Here is a 5,214-nt window from a genome sequence, read left to right as displayed (position 1 = left end):
ATAAATTTAAAAAAAAAAAAAATCACACAATTACAGAAAATCAACTATGGCAAAAAGTCTTGTAATAAAAAACAAGGGAGTATGTATAGAATAAAAAAAGGGAAGTTGCGTCACCACTTCCTGCTGTTGGGGTATGGAAGGTCTTTCAGACGTGATGCATCTGTTCCTGTTTAGGCCTCCGGACTATGAACGCCGTATTTCTATATGAACTATATAGGGATATTAAGATACAGGTACATTAAGTAGTTATCTATCTCGGCTGTTATTTGCATCATAGGCACCAAAGGTTAGGAGAATAAAGTCCATCATTTAAATAAGAGATAAGCAGTAAAAGAATCCACAATGTAAAACTCATCTCACATGATACTGGGAGGGAGAGATGTTTTTAATATTAACAATCACTGCTTTTAATTGATCTCTTAATTTCAACCAAAACATCCAAGATATGATGATTTATTTCACTTGGACTCAGCATTACTTTGTAGATAGTTTGTGTTTCCAGCATCACTAAACCCATTTCTCTAGTATCACTGAGGCCAGATGTACACAGCAGTCTTCCAAACAGAATGGCTAATGAAAAGAATTATGAGGGCTAACATTGGGAATATAAGAAACTAGCTAATAACCTCTTATTATTATTTCCATCTTGCAGTAAGCTTATTAGCTCCTGGCTCAAAATATTCAGAGTTTCATACACAAGAGAGAATTGTCCCAGAGGCAACCAGGAAATATTTAGGCTTCAAAAGTAAGGCTAAGAATGTAGAATTAAGAATATGAAAAGAGATGGGCTGCAAAGGAAGAGGTGTATAATAGAGTCTTCCCCGGTACATCACCAGGACAAACAGAGGAGCATCTCTTCTCTTGGGGTAAACTGTATTGCATGTTTTTTAATACAATGTGTAATTTAAAGATACAGAGGCTGAGAGCAAGGATGAAAAAGATAAGAGATGCAGATCAGAGAGAGAACTTCAAGAAAGCTTTACGTTGTACTTTTTGAAGCATTAACTTACTTTTTCTGTCTAATAGTCCCATTAATACAAGGGGCAGTCAAGAGGAAGGAACCATATAATTTTAACTTGTGTAACATGAACCATTTTACTCCCTAGTTATCTGTCTATCTATCTGCTCAGTTCTAACTTGTTCCTCATTTTCATGTTAAATATGGGTCTGTTCACTGTTATTCTACTCTTTTCTATGGGTTTGAGAGTATACATGCATAGGCATTATTATTTATTTTTATTTCATTATAGTATTTTCTGCTAACAAACTGATTCAATATATTTTAGTACCTTTGCCCAGGAAGAGGATACAAGAATTGCAAACAGATAATGGCATCTTAAGACACAAGTTTTTTTTACTTTGGTGAGTACATAAATCCCAAACCAAGGAATTCAGTGAGTGTATGGGTTTTTTTTTTTCAAGTACCATGAGTTAGTATTCATGTTCATTATCTATCCCCTTTGTACAGCCAAAGGAAACAACTGTGTTATTCCAGGAGTGACTCAGAAAATGAGCCAGAGACAGGCAGAATAAGTTTGCAATTAAAGGTGTTAGCCTCCACTAATTATCTTACCTGTTATCTGCTAAAAGTAAGCTTTTTAAAATTGGGAGAAAAATACACTTTCATAGTACTATGATTTTTATTAAATTCCTATATAAATGTGAAGATAATAGAAAATAGAAATGTAAGAATAACACTATTAAATTCACTATAAGATTTGTGAATAACACAACAAAAATTTGTCCCAGTGGGTTTAAAATTGCAGCCTGCAATGACCAGTGTCATCGATGCTGTAGAAGACTACAAGAATAAAAGACATTCCACCTTTAATATCAAACTGCTAGATCAATTGCACTCTAATGACTCAACTGTCTCTCTCAGCCTATTTTCTTATCTATTTTTCCTACTTTAGCTTTGAAAACTCAAACGATTGTGCAAAATACAGTTTTAATTTGACATTTAAAAAAAGTTCTTGAATAACTGTTGGATTTTTTTCCCTCCACACAAACCAGTTTGTATTCATTTAAATGCATAGCATAGTTTTTAGAAGTGATCATAAAATATTCTCAATCGCAGGTTTGGGGTTTTTTTAATATCATAGTTTTTTAAACAGCAGGGAGTTTCTTTTCCATAAATGGAGAGGGGAAAAATATTATAAAAAGAGTACTTATTTCTCATACCTTAAGTATCATCTTCTAGAGACTATTTTTTTTCTCCTGATGAAATAACAGGAGTAACTAAGCAACTAGCATGGAATTGTTTTTGTGAATAGCTTTTAGATAAAACAAACAGGAAGACAGCATCCCACTGTTTTTTACCTAAGAACTCATTGATAACAAGAATTTTCTGAGAAGTAATGAGTTTCTCATTTGCAGAATCAGGTGCCTAAACGAAAGAAACGAAGGTGTTGGTAATGTTATAAACAAAAAGAATTCATTACCTTAAGGACATCATGTGACACTGAAGTTCTTTGAGCTTCTCATAGTTGTCATGATAGCTCTGGGTTCAAACTCACATTTGCATCTAATCTCCCTGAGTGCCAGAAACATGGATTGATTTTGCCTGAACTCAGGAGTGAACCAGCTGGCTCTTGAGGGACGCAAAACAAAGGAAGGGGTGGGGGTGAAAGATGTGGGAAATGGCTCGTGGTGTAGATATGCTTCTTGAGATGCTGGATGTGCAAACTGGATGGAGATACTTGGTTCTGAGAACTTGAGTCTGAAGTCAGCAAACTACCACAAAGAAGGTGAATAAGGTCTATCTCAATCCTTGGCCAAGATAGCTTTCTAGAATACTTTGAGTTGGAAACACCTGTACAGTTGAGAAGCATCGTATGTTTGTGCATCTTGTGACATGACTCTTCAGTTAAATACTTTGAGTTGGAAACACCTGTATAGTTGAGAAGCATCATATGTTTGTGCATCTTGTGACTAACAACATAACAATGAGGAAAATATTGTATTTTGGACTACTACTTTTCCTTCTTAATCTCCACTGATGTACTGGAGAGTGTAAAAGGAAACTGTCTTAGCAAAGTGTATGTGTATAGGAAATATTCCTTGGAAGTTGTGTGATTTAAAATACAATTACCTGTTATGTGGTCAAACTCTTGTCAATAAACACTAGATGTGTAATTCTCCAAAATTCCACTTACCCCAGGCTTGGAGTAGAGACTTAAACATGCTCATGTCTATATGCCTGGAACACTGAGCCTGTGGGAGTGTTCTGCAGCTACAGCCTTTGGATATTTTTGTGGTTTAATCCCAGCTGGCAACAAAGCACCCCACAGCTGCTCGCTCACTCCCACCAGTGGGATGACAGAGATAATTGAAAGAGTAAAAGTGAGAAAACTCGTGGGTTGAGATAAAGACAGTATAACAGGTAAAGCAGAACCCACACCTGCAAGCAAAGCAAACTAAGGAATTCATTCACTGCTCCCCATCAGCGGTCAGGTGTTCAGCCATCCCCAGGAAAGCAGGGGTTACTTGGGAAGACAAATACTGTAACTCCAAAGTCCTCCCCTTCCTTCTTTCTCCCCAGCTTTATATGGTGAGCATGACGTCACATGGTATGGAATAGCCCTTTGGTCAGTTGGGGTCAGCTGTCCTGGCTGTGTCCCTTCCCAACTCCTTGTGCAGCCCCAGCTTCCTGACTGGTGGGGTGGGGTGAGAAGCAGAAAAGGCCTTGGCTCTGTGTAAGCACCGCTGAGCAAGAACTAAAACACCCCTGTGTTGTCAACACGGTTTTCAGTACAAATCAAAGATATTGAACGCTGCACAAGGTTGGTTGGTTGCCTGTCTCTGTTACCTGGGAGTCAGCTAGTGCAAGTTTACTATGTCCTGATTCCACCTGCTGACATGATGAGGGGTTTTTTCTTCCTCCTACAGGTAATGTACTGTGAATGGAAAACCAAACAAGTGCAAGTGAGTTTGTTCTCTTGGGACTTACAAGTGACCCACACCTTCAAAGCCTCCTCTTCTTCCTGTTTTCAGTTATTTATTTCATCACACTGTTTGGAAATATGATGATCATGATTGTCATAACTACTGATCCCCACCTTCACTCCCCTATGTACTTCTTCCTTTTTCACTTAGCCCTCACAGATATCTGTTACGCCACCACCATTGTTCCATATATGCTTGTGAATTTCCTAGTGAAGCTGAAAACCACTGACTTCAGTGCCTGTATTATCCAGATGTCCTTCATCCTTCTCTCGGCTGGGAGTGAAATTTTCATGCTCTCAGCAATGGCATATGACTGATACATTGCCATCTGTAAACCACTACGCTACCAAGAGGTTATGAACAAGCGTGTCTGTAGCCAGCTGGTGGGGGGCGCATGGGCAATGGGCGTCTTACACTCTGTTATAAACACGCTGCCGATGTTAAATGTGCAGTTCTGCAAGTACACAGAAATTAAGCATTTCAGCTGTGAGTTGCCCCCTCTCCTAACTGCAGCTTGTGGTACAACCTTCCTCAATAAACTTGTTCTTCTGTCTTCTGCTGTGATCTTTGGGTCAAGCTCCTTTCTGCTCACTCTCATCTCCTATATCTGTATCATCTCTACTGTCCTGAAGATAAAGTCTGCAAAGGGGAGGCACAAAGCTTTCTCCACTTGCAGCTCCCACCTCATTATAGTGGTTTTGCTATACACAACTGCTCTGTTCCAGTACACAAAACCCAGTTCAGTCTCATCATTCATTCTAGATCAACTGTTTTCCATCCAATACAGCGTTTTAACCCCCATGCTAAATCCTATCATCTATAGTCTGAAAAATAATGATGTGAAAACAGCTTTGGGCAGAATGTTAGGGAAAATTCAAGCTTTGCAATCAGTGTAACTATCTCTAAGCTGTACTTTTCAAATAAATTCAATTTCAAATATGGAGCTATAAAATTTTAGTTGTGAGAGTATTTAATGGTGGCCTGCCCCCTGCCACTGCTTTGCACCCAAGACTCCCTCCTGCTTGGCTGCTGGAGCCCAGTTTGGTATACTGGGGACTTGGAGTCCCTGACCAGGCTGAGGGTCATGGCTGCCACTTTCCTGTCTGCAGGTTTAGCCAGTAGCAAAGCTGAGCACACATCCCAGAGGACACTGCCACAGCCAGCCACACAGACTGCCACAGACACAGCGCTGTCTTCAGCAACACCTACATACTGGACCCATATAACACACAAGCACACATCCCCCCCTCCTCTGGGACTGGCAGAGAA

General features: G+C 39.3%; 1 pseudogene; it reads left to right on the top strand.

Moving 5' to 3' along the window:
- The first annotated feature begins 3,902 nt into the window (after window positions 1–3,902).
- Window positions 3,903–4,841, top strand: LOC104503792 (annotated as a pseudogene).
- Window positions 4,842–5,214: the final 373 nt, after the last annotated feature.

Source organism: Eurypyga helias, unplaced genomic scaffold, assembly GCF_000690775.1.
Source record: "Eurypyga helias isolate BGI_N326 unplaced genomic scaffold, ASM69077v1 scaffold4532, whole genome shotgun sequence".
Taxonomy (NCBI): domain Eukaryota; kingdom Metazoa; phylum Chordata; class Aves; order Eurypygiformes; family Eurypygidae; genus Eurypyga; species Eurypyga helias.
This window is presented reverse-complemented; position numbering and strand designations above follow the sequence as displayed.